Source organism: Ranitomeya imitator, chromosome 4 (genome assembly GCF_032444005.1).
Source record: "Ranitomeya imitator isolate aRanImi1 chromosome 4, aRanImi1.pri, whole genome shotgun sequence".
Classification (NCBI taxonomy): Eukaryota; Metazoa; Chordata; class Amphibia; order Anura; family Dendrobatidae; genus Ranitomeya; species Ranitomeya imitator.
The window spans coordinates 691,940,356-691,966,694 of NC_091285.1; positions in this window are offsets into that span (position 1 = coordinate 691,940,356).

Below are 26,339 nucleotides of genomic sequence, written 5' to 3' on the forward strand. Positions count from 1 at the left end.
AAAAAAAGGGGGTAAAAAAAAACAAGGAGCATATATGCCTTAAAATAATGGATTTTATTTAAACATGAAAAACATACATGAAATAATTAAAAAGCATGTGAGGCCAGAGGCGACCAAACGTTCCTGCAGGGATCCATGTAAATAAACCAGGTGGAATACACACAGTAACAGAGAGTTCTATAAAGATGGGCCCTATATGTAATACAGAAATCCTTTAGGTGGACTTGTCCTAATATAAACAGGTAAAGAGCGCGTGCAGTTCTAAATAGATGACGGACATGTAGAGTAGTGTTGTAGAAACAATCCCCGCCGCCCCAACGCACGTTTCGCAAGAACTTCTTCAGCAGTTTTATGAACAGTGCGAACTGCAGGACCAGCGACTTCCATCCATACGGACGGTGACCAGTGACAGGACAGGCTATAAACGGTGCCCCTTGTCTACTGTGCCAGGAGATCCCATCATATTTCATGAGTCTTCTGGACTTATTGGCAGAGTAAGCGAGTGTACGCAATATCATGGTATCTGGAAATGGAGGATGTTTTTCCTAACACTCATGTTTCTGTAATATGCTGCCTCTAGCTGTAAGATTTACACTTCCAGTATTCTCAGTGTTCTCGTGTAATTCATGGTAGTCAATATGGACTCGGGAACAGTTTTCTATGTCTTCTGTTCTTTGTCTGCATTTGGGCATTTAAAACATAATTACCCAGTGACAATATTTTACCCCAAGCCCCAAATCTGTATAATGACAGTAAATATACAGACCAGTCCTACAGGAGATTCCTTTTTCGCCCTTTTAGCGTTTTTTTATTCTCCTTCAGCCACTTTGTGTATCCAGCCCAACAGAGCCGAGCCGACCATCCTATTCCTCCAATGTTTGGTTTTCCAGTAGCACATGGCTTCTCCTTGATGCTTCAGTGTCAGGTCCTGATGTGACTCCTGGAGGATCTGGGAGCGGAAGGTCACAATGTGTATTCGATGGCAGGTCCTCTTTAGGATGTGTTTGTCCTCCCTGCAGCCACTTTTACTACACAAAAAGATGACTGATATGAAGGTTGAGGAGGGGATGAGAAATTGGATAACTGACTACCTATCAGATTGGCCACAGTTTGTACAGATGGGAGCAGTGGTGTCAAGCAGATTATTGAGCAGTGTAGGTGCCCCCCAGGGAACGGTGCTTGCGTCCTTTTTTTTCACTCTGTATACTTCAGACTTTCAGTATAAATTTGAACTTTGCCACCTTCAAAAATTTTCGGATGACTCCGTGGTTGTGGGATGCATTAGGGCAGATCAGGGGGATGAGGAATACAGAAGGGTGGTGTCGAATTTCGTGGATTGGTGCAATGGTAACTATCTACAACTAAATGTTAATAAAACTAAGGAGTTGGTGGCCAACTATAGCAGGATAAAGATGGAATGCTTACCGATCACTATTGCTGGTCAGGAGGTAGAGCAGGTGGAGAGTTACAAATATTTGGGAGTCCATTTGGATAGCAAAGTGGACTGGAGATGCCACTCAGAGTTTGTCTACAAGAAGGGGATGAGCAGATTGTATTTCCTAAGGAAACTGAGGTCTTTTAATGTGGGCAGCAAAATGTTAGAAATGTTCTACCAATCTGTAGTGGCAAGTGCCATCTTTTTTGCAATCACGTGCTGGGGTAGTAGTGTGCGGGCCTCTGATGCTAATAAGCTGAATAAGATTATTAAGAAGGCAAGTTCTGCTGTTGGCTGCAATCTGGACTCTTTTGGGGAGGTAGTGGAGAAAAGAACTCTGAAAAAGTGTAGGGCAATTATGAACAATAATGCACATCCATTATATGAGCTATTCATGAGACAGAAGAGCACCTTCAGTAAGGCTACGTTCAGACTAGCGTTGTGCGCCGCTGCTTCGGCGACGCACACCGCACCGAAAAACGCGGCAAAACGCACGCAAAAACGCGTTTTGCGACGCGTGCGTCGGTTTTTGCCGAAAATCGGACGCAAGAAAAATGCAACTTGTTGCGTTTTCTTGGTCCGACGCTTGCGGCAAAAAAGACGCATTTGTCGCAAAACACAACAAGCAAAAACGCATGCGTCCCCCATGTTAAACATAGGGGCGCATGACGCGTGCGTCGCCCGACGCGGCGCCGACGCACACTAGCACAACGCTAGTCTGAACGTACCCTAACCGGCTAATACTTCTAAGGTGTAAGAAGGAAAAATATAGGAAATCGTTTGTGCCAACTGCCATGGGAATGTACAACAATAACATTAGGGTTAAACCACCAAGGTGAATGTCTACTTATTTCTCTACATTTCAGTTCACTCTTTGTGTATGTCCTATTCTAATGTATAATGTTCTTCTGTCAACTCCACTGTCATGTAAACTATGTAATTCCTTTATGATTTTTATGATTTAAGTTGTGCTGCTGTGATACCATAATTTGCCACGGGATCAATAAAGTGTATCGTATCGTATCGTATCGTACTTTGAGTGAATTTACTTTCATTCTGTGCTGAAAGGGTTAAGGACCCTTTCTCTTCTGGCTGTGAACTTAGAGCTTGAGTGCTCAGCTGCAGCATCTTGTGAACACTCCCTCCCACTATATAAACCCACTGGTAGCTTCTCTGCTTGCTGGTTATAGTTCTTCTATACTGACCTCTTTGACAGTCAGTCTCTGAATAAGCTGAGGTGTTAGATCTAGTTGTAGCAGTGAAGTTTCCTGTTGGAGAAGCTAAGGAGTGTTATTTGTTGTGTCTTTTCCCACTGTTAGTTGTACCTTCCTCGTGTTGTCTTATTGTAGTAGTGGGACTACTATCTCCCTGGCCTGCGCACTAGACAGGGTGTTCTCACACAGGGGCGAAGGACCCGACTAGGGACGATAGGGAGTTCTGGTATCAGACCCAGGTTTATGTTAGGAGGTGAACCCTCTCCCTTCTCCCTATTGCCCGGGTTTCCTTGCATTTCTTCCCTGGTGTTGCGCCGCATGCTGGGCATCCTCTCGGCCCCAGTGTGACATTAAGGCCAGATCACTGTGCATACTCAGCCAACCAGTCTATGGAAAAATAGAGGCTAAACTGCGCATGCTCAACTGATAGCATTGGAGCCATGGGATGGCAACATGAGGGGGAGTTTACCAAAAGGCGAAACTTAAAAGTCAGTTGCATTGGCATACACAAATAAATATGGACTTAACTGTCTAAATACATATAACGATTTTGGGAGCACCTCTGTAAGTGAACGGTTATTGAAAATTAGCTGATTTGCATGGCATGTAGTTCCTAATGATAATTGTAAAGGCATTTTGTTAATTTTTTTTATGTAAGCCCACACACCATTAAGCCATCACATGCAGGAATCGTTTCAGCATTAAATTACATCCTTGTAATCTTGTAATTCTAGCAAATGATGTAGTAAATAATTTATTCATTATTAGCCAGGATGGATAGATGTTAAGAAATACAAATATTGCTCATCTATTACATAAAGGGATTATTTTGTAACTTCACAAGATATTGATTACCTATGCTTAGTGTAGGTCATCAATATCAGATTAGTGGGGTCCGGCACCTGGCAACCCCTGATCAACTGTTTATAATCTCTGGCTGAATATAAACTCATTGAATAGAATCCCAATCAATGAATAGCAGTCATGACCAGACAATGCAAATCCGGATGTAGAACAGCTTATAACAGCTCATTTATGGGGATAGCTCATCAATATCTTGTGATTGGAATGCACTTTAACATTATTTGTTATATCTCCACTCGATACAGCTATGAAACCTCCGTTTAACATCAACAGCAACCACCTCTGCCAATACCACCTGGCAGCCACCATCACTTCAGCCAATACCACCTGGCAGAGACCACCACCAATTCAGCCAATACCACCTGGCAGCCACCATTGCTTCATCCAATACCACATGGCAGCCACCAGCGCCTCAGCCAATACCACCTGGCAGCCACCACCACCTCTGCCAATACCACCTGGCAGCCACCACCACCTCAGCCAATACCACCTGGCAGCCACCACCACCTCTGCCAATACCACCTGGCAGCCACCACCACCTCTGCCAATATCACCTGGCAGCCACCACCACCTCTGCCAATACCACCTGGCAGCCACCACCACCTCTGCCAATACCACCTGGCAGCCACCACCACCTCTGCCAATATCACCTGGCAGCCACCACCACCTCTGCCAATACCACCTGGCAGCCACCACCACCTCTGCCAATACCACCTGGCAGCCACCACCACCTCTGCCAATACCACCTGGCAGCCACCACCACCTCTGCCAATACCACCTGGCAGCCACCACCACCTCTGCCAATACCACCTGGCCATCACCACCACCTCTGCCAATTCCACCTGGCAGCCACCACCACCTCTGCCAATACCACCTGGCAGCCACCACCACCTCTGCCAATACCACCTGGCAGCCACCACCACCTCTGCCAATACCACCTGGCAGCCACCACCACTTCAGACAATACCACCTGGCAGCCACCACCATCTGGCAGCAGCCAACATTTAAGCCAATCCCACCTGGCAGCGACTACCACTTAAGCCCATCCCACCTGGCAGCGATCACCACTTCAGCCAATACCACCTGGCAGAGACCACCACTGCAGGCAATCCCACCTGGCAGAGAGCACAACTTCAGGCAATCCCACCTGGCAGAGACCACCACTTCAGCCAATCCCACCTGGCTGCGACCACCGCTTCAGCCAATCCCACCTGGCAGAGACAACAATAAAATTTAATTTGGCACCAATCTAAAGAGGCTGTCTGACCCATTTTTTAGGATTATCAGTGTTTGATTGTAGCTTATAAAACCCCTATAAATTTTGTTTTGTTACTAACTTACGTTACTTCTGAATTTCGCTTCATTGCCTGCACCCCGTTTGCTTTCAGGCTCAGACTAGGCAACTCCCTGTGCTTTTTTTTTCTAAACTCACATCCAGAGCTAGTACTGTCTGGCCTAAGTGTCCAGCATTGCCCTCTGCCCACCTTATACAGAATCATTGGCTGCTAGTATTTGTCCCAGCACTGACCGCTATCATTCATTCCAGCATTAGAACTGAGAGCAGTGATCCTGGGTGATTATCTATTGCAATACAGCACCGATCACTATCCCTCACACTACATCCACAATGGTGATAGAGCTGTCACATGTCCACTACATTACCTGGGCGGCAACCCACTCTATGTGACCGTCCTGGTGGGGGGTCCGCTGATGCCAGCACTTATTTCAGCTGGAGGTGCGTCTGAGGATGCACAATTAGCTGCAGTGTGTTGTGGTGCAGAGACTCACTGGGTTCCTGCACTGCAATACACTGCGCCAGCCAATCAGAGGCCAGCAGCTGATGTCGGTGTGCCAGGCGAGGTCATATCGCCATAGCTGGCATGCCGATGTCAGCAGCTGGCCTCTGTGTCGAACCAGAGGAGGAAACTGCACCTCAAAGGATTGGAGGGAGGGGAGTACAATATTTGTTTTTTTTCTATACGGAGGCAGAATGGGGGACATATATACCAGGATAGGGCACAATAGTCCATAATGAAGGGAGGTGAACACTTATGTCTTTGTAGGATTTACAAGGGCCCATACATCTGACCAGCTTGCAGGAGTGCGGGAGCCAAGGCAAAATTTTACACTGGGGCCCATAAGACTCTGGATGACGCTAGTGAGTAGGGTCACATTACGACCCCTGCGGTGATATGACTAGTTAGGATTTTTTAGTTGCATGTAGCAGTATCTAGGGGATATAATGTGACCCTATTCACTTTATTTCTGCTGCTATGTAATGTAGCAGCAACTTACAATGATTTTGTGCCGCACAGTGCCATGGCCAAACCCTGGGTAACCAGCATCAGCAGATAATACAGTGTAATGTAGAGCCGAATGAAGAGATTCACAGGACTCCATGGTTATCGGATCAGGGTCATGCAAAGTTACTCGGTCAGTCAAGAAATAGTCTTCCTCAGACCCGGACTGGCAATCTGATGGCCTTTTAAAACTTCTTCTGACTAAAAGCCCTGTGTGCGCTCATTGACAAGCTCCGCGGAGGCCCTCGTCAGTGCGGGCGTGTGGCTGTGGCCCTAATCAGTGTGTGCAAACAAGAGACAAGACAGCGCATGTACACAGGGCCTTGAGTCAGAAGTTTAAAAAGCTTGCCACCACGTGCATAGGATGCTCTGCTCACCAATCCCTGGCCACATCCAACGCTGGACAGTGGAACCCGCTTCAGTGCTTCATCTTCCCCCCAGGGATCTGGGGGAGTCACAAGGTGTCATTTTTTTTAATTTAATATAATTTATGTATATACAGCAGTTGACCTGTATAATGTATATAAACTGCTGTATATACAATATACAAGTGATAGTGCTGTATATAATCTCAGTATCCCCTATATAATGTAGATGATACTGCGACTGCTTTGTATATACGTTATATACAGGTCCTTCTCAAAAAATTAGCATATAGTGTTAAATTTCATTATTTACCATAATGTAATGATTACAATTAAACTTTCATATATTATAGATTCATTATCCACCAACTGAAATTTGTCAGGTCTTTTATTGTTTTAATACTGATGATTTTGGCATACAACTCCTGATAACCCAAAAAACCTGTCTCAATAAATTAGCATATTTCACCCATCCAATCAAATAAAAGTGTTTTTTAATAAACAAAAAAACCATCAAATAATAATGTTCAGTTATGCACTCAATACTTGGTCGGGAATCCTTTGGCAGAAATGACTGCTTCAATGCGGCGTGGCATGGAGGCAATCAGCCTGTGACACTGCTGAGATGTTATGGAGGCCCAGGATGCTTCAATAGCGGCCTTAAGCTCATCCAGAGTGTTGGGTCTTGCGTCTCTCAACTTTCTCTTCACAATATCCCACAGATTCTCTATGGGGTTCAGGTCAGGAGAGTTGGCAGGCCAATTGAGCACAGTAATACCATGGTCAGTAAACCATTTACCAGTGGTTTTGGCACTGTGAGCAGGTGCCAGGTCGTGCTGAAAAATGAAATCTTCATCACCATAAAGCATTGACCCTGCCCTTGATGAAACACAGTGGACCAACACCAGCAGCTGACATGGCACCCCACACCATCACTGACTGTGGGTACTTGACACTGGACTTCAGGCATTTTGGCATTTCCTTCTCCCCAGTCTTCCTCCAGACTCTGGCACCTTGATTTCCGAATGACATGCAAAATTTGCTTTCATCAGAAAAAAGTACTTGGGACCACTTAGCAACAGTCCAGTGCTGCTTCTCTGTAGCCCAGGTCAGGTGCTTCTGCCGCTGTTTATGGTTCAAAAGTGGCTTTACCTGGGGAATGTGGCACCTGTAGCCCATTTCCTGCACACGCCTGTGCACGGTGGCTCTGGATGTTTCCACACCAGACTCAGTCCACTGCTTCCTCAGGTTCCCCAAGGTCTGGAATCGGTCCTTCTCCACAATCTTCCTCAGGGTCCGGTCTCCTCTTCTCATTGTACAGCGGTTTCTGCCACATTGTTTCCTTCCAACAGACTTACCATTGAGGTGCCTTGATACAGCACTCTGGGAACAGCCTATTTGTTGAGAAATTTCTTTCTGGGTCTTACCCTCTTGCTTGAGGGTGTCAATGATGGCCTTCTTGACATCTGTCAGGTCGCTAGTCTTACCCATGATGGGGGTTTTGAGTAATGAACCCGGCAGGGAGTTTATATAAGCCTCAGGTATCTTTTGCATGTGTTTAGAGTTAATTAGTTGATTCAGAAGATTAGGGTAATAGGTCGTTTAGAGAACCTTTTCTTGATATGCTAATTTATTGAGACAGGTTTTTTGGGTTATCAGGAGTTGTATGCCAAAATCATCAGTATTAAAACAATAAAAGACCTGACAAATTTCAGTTGGTGGATAACGAATCTATAATATATGAAAGTTTAATTGTAATCATTACATTATGGTAAATAATGAAATTTAACACTATATGCTAATTTTTTGAGAAGGACCTGTATATATCTACTATATAAAGCTGAATGTGTGTGTGTATGTGTGTGTGTATGTCCGGGATTGGCATCTGCACCGTCGCAGCTACAGCAACAAAATTTTGCACAGTCACCCGTCTGGACCCCGAGAGCGTCATAGGCTACGTTGTGAGGTGAAATTTTAACCCCGCGCTTTCCAATTCACCAAACAATTTTGCCCCTATCTACATAATGGGGAAAAAAGTGAAAGGAAAAGTGTTGGAGGCGTCGCAGCTACAGCCACAAAATTTTGCACAGTCACACGTCTGGACCCCGAGAGCGTCATAGGCTATGTTGTGAGGTGAAATTTTTAACCCCGCGCTTTCCAATTCACCAAACTATTTTTTCCCTATCTACATAATGGGGAAAAGTGAAAGGAAAAGTGTTGGAGGCAAATTGACAGCTGCCAGATGTGAACAAGGGGGACTTAAAGAATGAGAGCGATGGCGCCAAAGAGTATATACCGATCAGTTGCTAAGGTGGGGCCCCGACATGAGATACTCACCACACATGGGGATATGAACACACACACAAAATGCGCCACACACTACCACGTGCTTGAACACATATACCACCCTCAGCACACATTTCACCACACATACACCAACCTCGCCACATAAAAGTCGAAACACAAAAGTCGCCGCTCAAAACTCACCACGCGCAAAACTCGCCACAAGTGCAAAACTCACCTCATGGAAAACTCGCCACACGCAAAACTTGCACACGCGGAAAAATTGCCACATGCACAAAATTTGCAACACATGCAAAAGTTGCCTCACACAAAACTTGCACATACTCAAAAGGCACCAGACATAAAACTCCCCACGCGCAAAACTCGCCATGCGCAAAACTTGCTGCACACAACTTGCTACACTAACCTGTCACATGCAACTCGACACACAAAAAGTTGCTACACGCATGTTGCCACACAAAACTCATCTCACAAAAGTCGCTACATGCATGTCGCCACACACAACTCAACACACACAACTTGACAGACAAAACTCGCCCTAAAACACACACAAGTATGGTATTATCCTTCAAAAATAAAAATCTGATTAATAAGCAGACAAACTACAAGAGCAACAAAAATACCATATAGGAAATACAGCAGCTGTCAGTCACATGACCTGTCTATTGTGTGTATGTGTGAGCTAATATATACTGCCAGGGGGAGGGCTTCCTGTTGGCTGGGGATTTATCAGGCTGCCAATTTATCTTACAAATGCTGAGGTAAAAATACTGACCAAATAACGTGTGAACGAGGTCTAATACAGGAGATCACACAGGTATATACTATATACAGGGGAGATGACACACAGGTATATACTATATAGAGGAGGAGATGACACACAGGTACATACTATATACAGGAGGAGATGACATACAGGTATATGCTATATACAGGAGGAGATGACATACAGGTATATGCTATATACAGGAGGAGATGACATACAGGTATATGCTATATATAGAAGATGACATACAGGTATATACTATATACAGGAGGAGATGACATACAGGTATATGGTATATATAGAAGACGACATACAGGTATATACTATATACAGGAGGAGATGACACACAGATATATACTATATACAGGGGAGATGACACACAGGTATATACTATATACAGGAAGAGATGACATACAGGTATATACTATATATAGAAGGAGATGACATACAGGTATATACTATATATAGGAGGAGATGACATACAGGTATATACTATATATAGGAGATGACATACAGGTATATACTATATACAGGGGAGATGACACACAGCAGGTATATACTATATACAGGGGAGATGACATACAGGTACAGTGGGGCAAAAAAGTATTTAGTCAGTCAGCAATAGTGCAAGTTCCACCACTTAAAAAGATGAGAGGCGTCTGTAATTTACATCATAGGTAGACCTCAACTATGGGAGACAAACTGAGAAAAAAAAATCCAGAAAATCACATTGTCTGTTTTTTTAACATTTTATTTGCATATTATGGTGGAAAATAAGTATTTGGTCAGAAACAAAATTTCATCTCAATACTTTGTAATATATCCTTTGTTGGCAATGACAGAGGTCAAACGTTTTCTGTAAGTCTTCACAAGGTTGCCACACACTGTTGTTGGTATGTTGGCCCATTCTTCCATGCAGATCTCCTCTAGAGCAGTGATGTTTTTGGCTTTTCGCTTGGCAACACGGACTTTCAACTCCCTCCAATGGTTTTCTATAGGGTTGAGATCTGGAGACTGGCTAGGCCACTCCAGGACCTTGAAATGCTTCTTACGAAGCCACTCCTTCGTTGCCCTGGCGGTGTGCTTTGGATCATTGTCATGTTGAAAGACCGAGCCACGTTTCATCTTCAATGCCCTTGCTGATGGAAGGAGGTTTGCACTCAAAATCTCACGATACATGGCCTCATTCATTCTTTCATGTACCCGGATAAGTCGTCCTGGCCCCTTTGCAGAGAAACAGCCCCAAAGCATGATGTTTCCACCACCATGCTTTACAGTAGGTATGGTGTTTGATGGATGCAACTCAGTATTCTTTTTCCTCCAAACACGACAAGTTGTGTTTCTACCAAACAGTTCCAGTTTGGTTTCATCAGACCATAGGACATTCTCCCAAAACTCCTCTGGATCATCCAAATGCTCTCTAGCAAACTTCAGACGGGCCCGGACATGTACTGGCTTAAGCAGTGGGACACGTCTGGCACTGCAGGATCTGAGTCCATGGTGGCGTAGTGTGTTACTTATGGTAGGCCTTGTTTCATTGGTCCCAGCTCTCTGCAGTTCATTCACTAGGTCCCCCCACGTGGTTCTGGGATTTTTGCTCACCGTTCTTGTGATCATTCTGACCCCACGGGGTGGGATTTTGCGTGGAGCCCCAGATCGAGGGAGATTATCAGTGGTCTTGTATGTCTTCCATTTTCTAATTATTGCTCCCACTGTTGATTTCTTCACTCCAAGCTGGTTGGCTATTGCAGATTCAGTCTTCCCAGCCTGGTGCAGGGCTACAATTTTGTTTCTGGTGTCCTTTGACAGCTCTTTGGTCTTCACCCTAGTGGAGTTTGGAGTCAGACTGTTTGAGGGTGTGCACAGGTGTCTTTTTATACTGATAACAAGTTTAAACAGGTGCCATTACTACAGGTAATGAGTGGAGGAAAGAGGAGACTCTTAAAGAAGAAGTTACAGGTCTGTGAGAGCCAGAAATCTTGATTGTTTGTTTCTGACCAAATACTTATTTTCCACCATAATATGCAAAAAAAATGATAAAAAAACAGACAATGTAAATTTCTGGATTTTTTTTTCTCAGTTTATCTCCCATAGTTGAGGTCTACCTATGATGTAAATTACAGACGCCTCTCATCTTTTTAAGTGGTGGAACTTGCACTATTGCTGACTGACTAAATACTTTTTTGCCCCACTGTATATACTATATACAGGAGATGACATACAGGTGTATACTATATATAAGGGAGATGACAAACATGTACTGTATATACTGAGGTGAAAATGAGAGGTGTGAGGTGAAAATGAAAAGGTGTGAGTGCAAAATGAGAGGAGTGAGGGAAAATAGTGTAGTGATCGGAAAATGACAGATGGGAGGTCGAAATGACAAGTGTTAGGGGGGAATGAGAGGAGTGAGGGAGAAAATGAGAAATGTGAGGGGGAAAATTAAAGATGTGATTGGGAAAATGAGAGGCGTGATGGGAAAATAAGAGAAGTGACGTGCTATAACTAACCACAGATATTTACTATGCCCAGGCAACGCCGGGCTCTTCAGCTAGTCTACTATATAAAGCTGAATGTGTGTGTGTGTATGTGTGTGTGTATGTCCGGGATTGGCATCTGCACCGTCGCAGCTACAGCCACAAAATTTTGCACAGTCACACGTCTGGACCCCGAGAGCGTCATAGGCTATGTTGTGAGGCGAAATTTTAACCCCGCGCGTTCCAATTCACCAAACAATTTTGCCCCTATCTACATAATGGGGAAAAAAGTGAAAGGAAAAGTGTTGGAGGCGTCGCAGCTACAGCCACAAAATTTTGCACAGTCACACGTCTGGACCCTGAGAGCGTCATAGGCTATGTTGTGAGGTGAAATTTTAACCCCGTGCTTTCCAATTCACCAAACAATTTTGCCCCTATCTACACAATGGGGAAAAAGTGAAAGGAAAAGTGTTGGAGGCGTCGCAGCTACAGCCACAAATTTTTGCAGTCACACGTCTGGACCTTGAGAGCGTCATAGGCTACGTTGTGAGGTGAAATTTTAACCCCGCACTTTCCAATTCACCAAACTATTTTTACCCTATCTACATAATGGGGAAAAGTGAAAGGAAAAGTGTCGGAGGCAAATTGACAGCTGCCAGATGTGAACAAGGGGGACTTAAAGAATGAGAGCGATGGCGCAAAAGAGTATATACCGATCAGTTGCTAAGGTGGGGCCCCGACATGAGATACTCACCACACATGGGGATATGAACACACACACACAAAATGCGCCACACACTACCACATGCATGAACACATATACCACCCTCAGCACACATTTCACCACACATACACCAACCTCGCCACATAAAAGTCGAAACACAAAAGTCGCCGCTCAAAACTCGCCACGCGCAAAACTCGCCACATGCAAAAACTAGGCTCACGCAAAACTCGCCACAAGTGCAAAACTCACCTCATGGAAAACTCGCCACATGCAAAACTTGCACACGCGGAAAAATTGCCACATGCACAAAATTTGCAACACATGCAAAAGTTGCCTCACACAAAACTTGCACATACTCAAAAGGCACCAGACATAAAAGTGACCACGCGCAAAACTTGCTGCACACAACTTGCTACACTAACCTGTCACATGCAACGACACACAAAAAGTTGCTACACGCATGTTGCCACACAAAACTCATCTCACAAAAGTCGCTACATGCATGTCGCCACACACAACTCAACACACACAACTTGACAAACGAAACTCGCCCTAAAACACACACAAGTCTGGTATTATCCTTCAAAAATAAAAATCTGATTAATAAGCAGACAAACTACAAGAGCAACAAATGTACCATATAGGAAATGCGGCAGCTGTCAGTCACATGACCTGTCTATTATGTGTATGTGTGAGCTAATATATACTGCCAGGGGGAGGGCTTCCTGTTGGCTGGGGATTTATCAGGCTGCCAATTTATCTTACAAATACTGAGGTAAAAATAATGAGGAAATAACGTGTGAACGAGGTCTAATACAGGAGATCACACAGGTATATACTATATACAGGGGAGATGACACAGATATATACTATATACAGGAGACATGACACACAGGTATATACAGGTCCTTCTCAAAAAATTAGCATATAGTGTTAAATTTCATTATTTACCATAATGTAATGATTACAATTAAACTTTCATATATTATAGATTCATTATCCACCAACTGAAATTTGTCAGGTCTTTTATTGTTTTAATACTGATGATTTTGGCATACAACTCCTGATAACCCAAAAAACCTGTCTCAATAAATTAGCATATCAAGAAAAGGTTCTCTAAACGACCTATTACCCTAATCTTCTGAATCAACTAATTAACTCTAAACACATGCAAAAGATACCTGAGGCTTTTATAAACTCCCTGCCTGGTTCATTACTCAAAACCCCCATCATGGGTAAGACTAGCGACCTGACAGATGTCAAGAAGGCCATCATTGACACCCTCAAGCAAGAGGGTAAGACCCAGAAAGAAATTTCTCAACAAATAGGCTGTTCCCAGAGTGCTGTATCAAGGCACCTCAATGGTAAGTCTGTTGGAAGGAAACAATGTGGCAGAAAACGCTGTACAACGAGAAGAGGAGACCGGACCCTGAGGAAGATTGTGGAGAAGGACCGATTCCAGACCTTGGGGAACCTGAGGAAGCAGTGGACTGAGTCTGGTGTGGAAACATCCAGAGCCACCGTGCACAGGCGTGTGCAGGAAATGGGCTACAGGTGCCGCATTCCCCAGGTAAAGCCACTTTTGAACCATAAACAGCGGCAGAGGGGCCTGACCTGGGCTACAGAGAAGCAGCACTGGACTGTTGCTAAGTGGTCCCAAGTACTTTTGTCTGATGAAAGCAAATTTTGCATGTCATTCGGAAATCAAGGTGCCAGAGTCTGGAGGAAGACTGGGGAGAAGGAAATGCCTGAAGTCCAGTGTCAAGTACCCACAGTCAGTGATGGTGTGGGGTGCCATGTCAGCTGCTGGTGTTGGTCCACTGTGTTTCATCAAGGGCAGGGTCAATGCAGCTAGCTATCAGGAGATTTTGGAGCACTTCATGCTTCCATCGGCTGAAATGCTTTATGGAGATGAAGATTTCATTTTTCAGCACGACCTGGCACCTGCTCACAGTGCCAAAACCACTGGTAAATGGTTTACTGACCATGGTATTACTGTGCTCAATTGGCCTGCCAACTCTCCTGACCTGAACCCCATAGAGAATCTGTGGGATATTGTGAAGAGAAAGTTGAGAGACGCAAGACCCAACACTCTGGATGAGCTTAAGGCCGCTATTGAAGCATCCTGGGCCTCCATAACATCTCAGCAGTGTCACAGGTTGATTGCCTCCATGCCACGCCGCATTGAAGCAGTCATTTCTGCCAAAGGATTCCCGACCAAGTATTGAGTGCATAACTGAACATTATTATTTGATGTTTTTTTTTGTTTGTTATTAAAAAACACTTTTATTTGATTGGATGGGTGAAATATGCTAATTTATTGAGACAGGTTTTTTGGGTTATCAGGAGTTGTATGCCAAAATCATCAGTATTAAAACAATAAAAGACCTGACAAATTTCAGTTGGTGGATAATGAATCTATAATATATGAAAGTTTAATTGTAATCATTACATTATGGTAAATAATGAAATTTAACACTATATGCTAATTTTTTGAGAAGGACCTGTACTATATAGAGGAGGAGATGACATACAGGTGTATACTATATACAGGAGCAGATTACCTACAGGTATATACTATATACAGGAGGAGATGACATACAGGTACATACTATATACAGGAGGAGATGACACACAGGTATATACTATATACAGGAGCAGATTACCTACAGGTATATACTATATACAGGAGGAGATGACATACAGGTATATGCTATATATAGAAGATGAAATACAGGTATATACTATATACAGGAAGAGATAACACACAGATATATACTATATACAGGGGAGATGACACAGGTATATACTATATACAGGAGGAGATGACATACAGGTATGTACTATATATAGGAGTGACATACAGGTATATACTATATATAGGAGGAGATGACATACAAGTATATACTATATATAGGAGATGACATACAGGTATATACTATATACAGGAGATGACATACAGGTGTATACTATATATAAGGGAGATGACAAACATGTATATACTGAGGTGAAAATGAGAGGTGTGAGGTGAAAATGAAAAGGTGTGAGTGCAAAATGAGAGGAGTGAGGGAAAATAGTGGAGTGATCGGAAAATGACAGATGTGAGGTCAAAATGACAGGAGTGAGGGAGTGAGGGAGAAAATGAGAGGTGTGAGGGAGAAAATGAGAGATGTGAGGGGGAAAATTAAAGATGTGATTGGGAAAATGAGAGGCGTGATGGGAAAATAAGAGAAGTGACGTGCTATAACTAACCACAGATATTTACTATGCCCAGGCAATGCCAGGCTCTTCAGCTAGTATATATATATAGTAGGATGGCCCCAGTTCCCCTCATGTGTATAGTAGGATGGCCCCAGTTCTCCCCATATATATATAGTAGGATGGCCCCAGTTCCCCCCATATATAGTAGAATGGACCCAGGTCCCTCCATATATAATAGGATGGCCCCAGTTCCCCCATATATATAGTATGATGGCCCCAGTTATCCCCATATATATAGTATGATGGCCCCAGTTCTCCCCATATATAAAGTAGAATGGCCACAGTTCTCATATATATATAGTAGGATGGCCACAGTTCTCCCCATATATATAGTAGAATGGCCACAGTTCTCATATGTATAATAGGATGGTGTTGTGAATTCCGCTCTTGGGCTCCCTCCGGTGGTTGTAAGTAGCATTTTTGTGAGTTCTGCTCTTGGGCTCCCTCCTGTGGTTTTGAGTGGTATGGCTGCTTCTTGGATTTAGCTTCTGCCGCTGTTTTCACTGATCGTCTTCCTGGCTCGGCTATATTAGTCTGGCCTTTTCTCTCATTCAATGCCAGTTGTCAATTGTTCCTGCCTGGAGTCATTGCTCTTTGGATTTCCTGACACTCTGACCTGTTCTGCAAAGCTAAGTCCTTGCTTGTCTTTTTGTAAAGTTATTGAAAAATAAGACAAATTTTATTTCAAGATTTCTAAACATAACAATTAAAATACATATAATACATATGAAGGGGACACAACCACAAAGTAAACTGCAACACAATAATATGTACCAAAAAGTATTCCAGCATCTATTTTTGGGAAAAATCCATATTTACCACTATATAATATTTTGTATTAGCCCACTCTGTGGTGTCCAAAACCCCATCATCCATAGATCCACTAAATAAGTGATTCCAATAGGTATACACTTGGCATTGTATATAGGATACCTATTGGAATCACTTATTTAGTGGATCTATGGATGATGGGGTTTTGGACACCACAGAGTGGGCTAATACAAAATATTATATAGTGGTAAATATGGATTTTTCCCAAAAATAGATGCTGGAATACTTTTCCCTCATCCCTTTCATCAGTGTCCTCTAGGGAGGAGGAAGGGGGTGGTAGAACGGGAACCCGTCTTTACAATCTTAGATACAATTCCAACAGAAGAGGCAACAATTACAAAAGGAAGGATAAATATATGGATAATCCTTCCACATCCAAATTGCAGGTGATAAACCTATCAGATGTTGTATTAACTGAGTCACAGATTGAGGTATTGAGTTTGGGTTTAAGCTTTTCACCCACTGCTTCGTTTGATCTTTTTTCAGTAACAAAGGATTTGAATTTATTTGCACGGAAATTAGTGCTAAAAAAACTTCATGAAAAAACAAACTTTGGAGAAGAATGGACTGAACAAGAATTGGAGGCTATAACTATTCTGGAAGATTTGAGTAATGAACAGGACACCTCGGTAAGTATGAGAAAATTTGTCCCCCCCACCTCAAAAAAATTTCCCCCTTTAAATCTATATCCAAATATAGAACTCTTTGTGAAAATGGTGAGTAACGATCTTCAAAAAATTTCATCAACTTTGAAGAATGATAATCTTACGAGAACTCAGAGAAAGGCATTGAAAGAACTGAAGGGCATGAAACAACTAGTCATAAAGCCAGCTGATAAAGGGGGTAATGTTGTGGTGTGGCCAGTAAAACATAATGAGAAAGAGGCTCTAAGACAACTGAGGGACCCTGTATGCTATAAAAGACTTACATTCAATCCAACCTCAACTTATCTTGATGAATTACAGGAAATCCTGGAACAAGCATTTGTCAATGGTACCATCACTAAACAGCTCAGAGACAACTTGATTCCTGTATATCCGAGGATGTCGTGTATATACTTTATACCGAAAATTCATAAAGATCAGATCAACCCCCCAGGACGTCCTATCGTCTCGGGAAATGGCAGTCTCTGTGAAATTTTATGTAAGTACTTGGACTTTCATTTAAAGCCTCTGGTCTACACCCTGCCATCATACATCAGGGACACAGGGGACTTTCTGTCCAAAATTGAAGGGATACCATTAGAAAACGATACATGGTTTGTAACATTGGATGTGGAATCCTTATATACGTCCATCCATCATAATGATGGAATAAGAGCAGTGAGGACGTTTTTGGCTATGACAGAGTATAGCACAGAATTGATTGAATTTTTGATCATTCTCTTAGAGTTTTCATTAACACATCATTTTTTCATCTTCAAGGAAATTATTTATTTACAGAATCAAGGGACGGCTATGGGGGCGGCTTTTGCCCCCTCATATGCAAACTTATTTTTGGGAGCATGGGAAAGGAACATCTTTTTCACGAGACCCATTGCATTCATAGAGAAGGTCCTGTTCTGGGTGCGATTTATTGATGACATCTTTCTGATATGGCAGGGCACAGAACAGGACCTTCTCGCCTTCCTTGATGTGTTGAATGATTAGATAAACGTGAGACTCACTTGCAAGTACAGTCAGACGAGTGTTGAATTTTTGGACGTGTTGGTAAATAGAGGAATGGATGACCGGATTGAAACTGATGTACATCGTAAGGAGACGGCGGTCAACGCCTTACTGCATGCATCATCATCACACCCACAACCATTAATCAATGGCATACCAACTGGACAGTTCTTAAGGATTAAAAGGATCTGTTCTAATAATGATTCTTTCAAAACACAGGCCGAAGCTCTATCTGCCAGATTTGTGAACAGAGGCTACTCAAAACACTGCATAAAGAAAGGATGGAAAAAAGCCAACTCAACCAGAAGAGAAGATCTACTGCAACCAAGAATTAAACCTCAAGAGGACCCAAAGGTGAGATTCATATCGACATATAGTGATAAGTGGCCTAGTGTGAGACAAGCACTAAACAAATACTGGCCAATGTTAACAACGGATAAAACATTGTCAAAATATCTTAATGTACAACCGTCGATTACATATAGAAGATCTCACAATTTGAAGGATCTACTGGTCCATAGTTACCATGCAGGACAGGCCCCAGGAAAAGTATTTGGATCAAGGGGTCCTAAATGGGGCTTCTATCCTTGCAACGATTGTATAGCCTGTCCAAACATGTTCCAGGCTTGTTCATTTGAATCCAGTGATGGAAAACACACATACACTATTACACAGAACATTACGTGCAATAGTGTTGGTGTAGTATACTATGCTGTGTGTCCTTGCAACAAAATCTATGTGGGCCTAACCTCCAGACTTCTAAAAGTACGTGTCAGGGAACATTATAGGGACATACTAAATTCTAAAGATGTTACTGATGTTGCAACGTTAAAACCTGTCCCGAGACACTTCAAATTAAAACACAATAGCAATGCAAAACTTTTGAAGGTAACCGGCATTGACAAAGTATATATTGATCAGAGGGGAGGGAATTGGCGGAAAAACCTGGCCCAATTGGAGGCTAAATGGATTTTTAAAATCAATTCGGTTCAACCATACGGCCTAAATGAAGTTTTGAGCTTCGCTCCATTCCTTTAAGTGTCATTCTCGGTGCTTTTTAGGTTTTTAATTTTATGAAAATATGTGTTCTTTATGTTATATATGTGTTTTATATATGTTTTTTTAATTTTAGTTGTTTTAGTTTTTCAGCTTATTGTCATCTATATCCTGCTGCGACTTTTCCTCTCAGATGCTATGATCTTCGCTGGCATAGAAGAACTGGTGGATCTATATCTGCGTCCCCTTTATTTAAAAGGGAAAAAAAATTCTTCTAAATGCACTTGTCTGTTGTTTTTACAGTAGAGTATATTCACTATAAAAATGTGGTGTAGACTCACACTTTAGTGTGGGATCAATCATTGGCACAACTCTTTTTATTCTTTACACAATATTAATGCATAATAATGGCAATATTATGGTATGTTTTTTTAATTAATTATGCATTCATCCAGTTCACACGGGTGTAATATTCATAGAGAAATTTCACCTATTTTATGTTTTCCACAAGGTTACACTTGGGGTCCAGTAGATCTACCATATTGGATAGTGAAAGTCCTATAGTGAGCGTCAGTAGTACAACGATGGAGCGTTATTATAGTGGAGAGCATAAGCTTTTTTGGTCAGAGTTACCGATGGAGCAGTGTAGCGCTATTTTGCAGCGTAAGTTCTTGAACCAGTGCCACTATTAGATTGACACAGCGCCACTATGATGGACAACTGAGTCCTTTAGCCAGCGTTACTATTGGAACTGTAGTCCTTTAGCTAGCGTCTATAGTAGAGCGGCAGTGCGCTTCACGAGACTTCCGGTTTAGTGTGTCACCTTGGTGACGCGTCCACAACGCTGCAGATTTCGCCCTCTCTCTGACGCGTCGGAGGGGGAGTGGACCTGCCGCGTGAGACGCTGAGCTGAGAGGACGTCACATCCGGTCGAAAGTAACGGAAGCGCCACTATCTAGCCGCGGTATACATCAGCAGGAGGGTATATATAAGGAGCACAGATCTATGATACCTCACACGACATTCCCCCTGGAAAAAGCTACCGTGAAACGCGCGTCGGGGTCTTCACTGCTGACACAGGTTATGTACCATGCTGCACCTTCGATTGTTACTTGTACTTTTTATATAAACTATGTGTCTCTGCTTATTATAGCAATATATTGTCTATACTGAAGACTATTTCTGCAGGTAGCACTTTGCACTTTATGTATAATGGAATGCAGTAAGCACTTTATAAGTATATGAGATCGGACATTGCTCATTGTAGCATACACATTGGTAAACAATGGAAAATGGGTGCTGGTTATATTATGTATGAGCATCAAGCCTGAATGTAGCACACTGTGGATCCAAGTCTACCCATCCATATATAGTACTTTAATTGTATCAGTGGTTTAGCACTAGCATTTTACACTGGGCATTGTATATAGGATACCTATTGGAATCACTTATTTAGTGGATCTATGGATGATGGGGTTTTGGACACCACAGAGTGGGCTAATACAAAATATTATATAGTGGTAAATATGGATTTTTCCCAAAAATAGATGCTGGAATACTTTTTGGTACATATTATTGTGTTGCAGTTTACTTTGTGGTTGTGTCCCCTTCATATGTATTATATGTATTTTAATTGTTATGTTTAGAAATCTTGAAATAAAATTTGTCTTATTTTTCAATAACTTGGCATTGAACTTCCTTGTTTCTACATGGGATGTGATTATAATGGAAGTGCCACTTTCCTAGGCCTAAAGTCCTTTTTGATACTTGTCTTTTTGTAGTTCACTTGTTGTGGACTTTGTTGTTTAACACTTTGTTGTTTTTGCTCTTTTGTCCAGCTTATCAATATGGATCTATTCAGCTAAGCTGGAAGCTCTGGGCAGCAGAGTTTGCCCTCCACACCTTTAGTTAGGTGTGGAGACTTTTTGCATTTCTCTGCGGTGGACTTTTTCTAGTTATTTTTACTGACCGCACAGTGCTCTGTCCTGTACTATTCCTATCTAGCTAGAAGTGGCCTCCTGTGCTAAATCTTGTTTCATACTACGTATGTTTTTTCCTTCTCCTCTCACAGTCATTACATGTGGGGGGCTATCTATCCTTTGGGGATTTTCTCTGAGGCAAGATAGTTTTCCTGCTTCTATCTTTAGGGGTAGTTAGCTCTTAGGCTGTGACGAGGTGCCTAGGGAGAGTTAGGAGCATCCCACGGCTACTTCTAGTGTTGTGTTGAGCTTAGGGACTGCGGTCAGTTTAGCTACCACCTGCTCAGAGCTAGTCTCATGTCGCCCCTTAATCACCAGACCATAACAGTACAACTGGCCAAAAATGAGCTGAATGCATCTCAAAAGAAGGAAAAGAAAAGGAGTTCTGAGCCATTTTTTTTTTCTTTGTTTTTTTTTTGTCTTTTTTCTTCCTCTTAATCTCTGGGTGATTCAGGATTTGGATGCAGGCATGGATGTGCAGGGGTTATTTTCTCGTGTGGATCAGCTTGCTGCTAGAGTACACAGTATTCAAGATTATGTTGTTCAGACCCCGGCCTTAGAGCCTAGAATTCCTACTCCGGATTTTTTTTACGGGGATAGATCTAAGTTTTTGAACTTTAAAAATAACTGCAAATTGTTTTTTGCTCTGAAACCCCGTTCCTCTGGTGATCCCACTCAGCAAGTAAAGATAGTTATTTCTCTGCTGCGTGGCGACCCACAGGACTGGGCATTCTCTCTTGAGTCAGGGAATCCGGCATTGCTTAATGTAGATGCATTTTTTCAATCGCTCGGATTATTGTATGACAAACCTAACTCTGTAGAGCATGCTGAGAAAACACTGTTGGCTCTGTGTCAGGGTCAGGAAGCGGCAGAATTATACTGCCAGAAATTTAGAAAATGGTCTGTGCTCACTAAATGGAATGAGGATGCTCTGGCAGCAATTTTCTGAAAGGGTCTTTCTGAAGCCCTTAAAGATGTTATGGTGGGGTTTCCCACGCCTGTTGGTTAGAGCGATTCTATGTCTCTGGCCATTCAGATTGATCAGCGCCTGCGCGAACGCAAAGTGGTGCACCATATGGCAGTATCCTCTGAGCAGAGTCCTGAGCCCATGCAATGTAATAGGATTTTCACTAGAGCGGAACAGAGGGGATACAGACGTCAGAATGGGCTGTGTTTTTACTGTGGTGATTCTGCTTATGCTATTTCTGATTGCCCTAAGCGTATTAAGAGGGTCGCTAGATCTGTTACCATTAGTACTGTGCAGCCTAAGTTTCTCCTGTCTGTGACCCTGATTTGCTCATTGTCATCTTTTTCTGTCATGGCATTTGTGGATTCAGGCGCTGCTCTGAACTTAATGGACTTAGAATTCGCTAGGCGCTGTGGTTTTTCTTTGCAGCCTTTGCAGAGTCCCATACCCTTGAGGGGTATTGATGCTACACCATTGGCCAAGAATAAACCTCAGTATTGGACTCAGCTGACTATGTGCATGGCTCCTGCACATCAGGAAGATTGCCGTTTTCTGGTGTTGCATAATTTACATGATGTTGTTGTACTGGGTTTTCCATGGTTACAAGTACACAATCCAGTGTTGGATTGGAAATCAATGTTTGTGACTAGTTGGGGTTGTCAAGGGGTACATAGTGACGTTCCTTTAATGTCAATTTCCTCTTCCCCCTCTTCTGATGTTCCTGAATTTTTGTCAGATTTCCAGGATGTATTCGATGAGCCCAAGTCCAGTTCCCTTCCTCCACATAGGGGCTGTGATTGTGCTATTGACTTGATTCCTGGCTGTAAGTTCCCTAAGGGACGACTTTTCAATCTGTCTATGCCAGAGCATGCCGCCATGCGGAGCTATGTTAAGGAGTCTTTAGAGAAGGGGCATATTTGGCCGTCTTCGTCACCATTGGGAGCGGGATTCTTCTTTGTTGCCAAGAAGGATGGTTCCTTAAGACCCTGTATTGATTATCGCCTTCTTAATAAGATCACGGTCAAATTCCAATACCCTTTACCTTTGCTCTCTGATTTGTTTGCTAGGATTAAGGGGGCTAGTTGGTTTACCAAGATTGACCTTCGAGGGGCATATAATCTTGTTCGTATTAAACAGGGTGACGAATGGAAAACTGCATTTAATACGCCCGAAGGCCATTTTGAATACCTGGTGATGCCTTTCGGGCTTTCTAATGCCCCTTCTGTATTTCAGTCCTTTATGCATGATATTTTGCGCAATTATCTTGACAAATTCTTGATTGTGTATTTGGATGATATTTTGATTTTTTCTGATGATTGGGAGTCTCTTGTGAAGCAGGTCAGGATGGTATTCCAGATCCTTCGTGATAATGCTCTATTTGTGAAGGGGTCTAAGTGCCTATTTGGAGTTCAGAAGGTCTCTTTTTTGGGGTTTATTTTTTCTCCTTCGTTAATAGAAATGGATCCTGTTAAGGTCCAAGCCATTCATGACTGGATTCAACCCACATCTGTGAAGAGCCTTAAGAAATTTTTGGGCTTTGCTAATTTTTATCGCCGTTTCATTGCCAACTTCTCTAGTGTGGTTAAACCCCTGACCGATTTGACGAAGAAAGGCGCTGATGTGACAAATTGGTCCTCTGAGGCTGTTGAGGCCTTTCAGGAGCTTAAACGCCGATTTACTTCTGCCCCTGTCTTGCGTCAGCCGGATGTTTCTCTTCCTTTTCAGGTTGAGGTTGACGCTTCTGAGATTGGGGCAGGGGCAGTTTTGTCACAGAGGAATTCTGATGGTTCCTTGATGAAGCCTTCTTTTCCCGAAAGTTTTCGCCTGCGGAATGCAATTATGATGTCGGAAATCGGGAGTTGTTGGCTATGAAGTGGGCATTTGAGGAGTGGCGACATTGGCTTGAGGGAGCCAAGCACCGCATTGTGGTCTTGACCGATCATAAGAATCTGATTTACCTTGATTCGGCCAAGCGGCTGAACCCTAGACAGGCTCGGTGGTCCCTGTTTTTCTCACGTTTTGATTTTGTGGTCTCATATCTTCCAGGATCTAAGAATGTTAAGGCGGATGCCCTCTCTAGGAGTTTTTTGCCTGATTCCCCTGTAGTCCTTGAGCCGGTTGGTATTCTTAAGGAAGGGGTGATTCTGTCTGCCATCTCCCCTGATTTGCGGCGGGCGCTTCAGGAATTTCAGGCTAATAAACCTGACCGCTGTCCTGTAGGGAAGCTGTTTGTTCCTGATAGATGGACAAGTAAGGTAATTTCTGAGGTCCATTGTTCTGTGTTAGCCGGTCATCCTGGGATTTTTGGTACCAGAGATTTGGTTGCTAGGTCCTTTTGGTGGCCTTCCTTGTCGCGGGATGTGCGTTCTTTTGTGCAGTCCTGTGGGACTTGTGCCCGGGCTAAGCCTTGCTGTTCCCGCGCTAGTGGGTTGCTTTTGCCTTTGCCCATTCCGGAGAGGCCTTGGACGCATATTTCCATGGATTTTATTTCGGATCTTCCTGTGTCCCAGAGGATGTCTGTTATCTGGGTGGTTTGTGACCGGTTCTCTAAGATGGTCCATTTGGTACCTTTGCCTAAATTGCCTTCCTCCTCTGATTTGGTTCCATTGTTTTTTCAACATGTGGTTCGTTTGCATGGCATTCCGGAGAATATTGTGTCTGACAGAGGTTCCCAGTTTGTTTCCAGGTTTTGGCGGGCCTTTTGTGCTAGGATGGGTGTTGATTTGTCTTTTTCTTCGGCGTTCCATCCTCAGACAAATGGCCAAACTGAGCGAACTAATCAAACCTTGGAAACCTATTTGAGATGCATTGTGTCTGCTGATCAGGATGATTGGGTGACCTTGAAGAGATGTAACGAGAAAAAAAAAAAAAAAAAAGGGACTGTCCTACAATTACTATCTTTCTGCAGTTATCTCAGCCAGGTATGGCAGGCAGCAATAACAAGGAGTGGACTGCTGCACAAATTAAATCAAAAGTGTGGACAAACAAACAAGATAGCTGTGCAGAAAGGAAGGAACAACAGGATTTGTGCTTTGAAAAAAGCAGTTGGTTTGCACAGCGGTGTACAAACAGCAATGCAGCTATCAGGGAGCCTTCTAGGGCAGCCCAATGAGCTACAGCGCTGAGGAAAAAAAATTTAGCCTCCACTGTCCCTGCAAACAAAAGGTGGTGTTGGACAGTGGAAATCGCTACAGCACAAGTGGTTTGGGGGTTAATGTACCCCTGCCTAACGCTATCCCTGCTTCTGACGAAGCGGCAGCAACCTCTCCCTATGCTCAGATCAGCAGCAGTAAGATGGCGGTCGGCGGGAACGCCTCTTTTAGCCCCTGTGACGCCGCAGACAGCAAGCCAATCACTGCAATGCCCTTCTCTAAGATGGTGGGGACCAGGACCTATGTCATCACGCTGCCCACACTCTGCGTTCACCTTCATTGGCTGAGAAATGGCGCTTTTCGCGTCATTGAAACGCGACAGTCGCGTACCGCATGGCCGACCCCACACAGGGATCGGGTCGGGTTTCATGAAACCCGACTTTGCCAAAAGTCGGCGACTTATGAAAATGAACGATCCGTTTCACTCAACCCTACTCCCCATATATATAGTATGATGGCCCCAGTTCCCCCCATAAATATATAGTATGATGGCCCAGTTCTCATATATATAGTAGAATGGACCCATTTCTCCCCATATATAGTAGGATGGTCCCTGTTCCCCTCATGTATATAGTAGGATGGCCCCAGTTCTCCCCATATATAGTAGAATGGACCCAGGCCCCTCCATATATAATAGGATGGCCCCAGTTCCCCCATATATATAGTAGGATGGCCCCAGTTCCCCCATATATAGTAGGATGGCCCCAGTTCTCCCATATATAGTAGGATGGCCCCAGTTCTCCCCATATATAGTAGGATGGCCCCAGTTCTCCAATATATATAGTATGATGGCCCCATTTCTACCCATATATAGTAGGATGGCCCCAGTTCTCATATATATAGTAGGATGGCCCCATTTCTCCCCATATATAGTAGGATGGCCACAGTTCTCCCCATATATAGTAGAATGGCCACAGTTCTCATATATATAGTAGGATGGCCCCAGTTACCCCATATATGTAGTATGATGGCCCCATTTCTCCCCATATATAGTAGGATGGCCCAGTTCTCCCCATATACATAGTAGGATGGCCCCA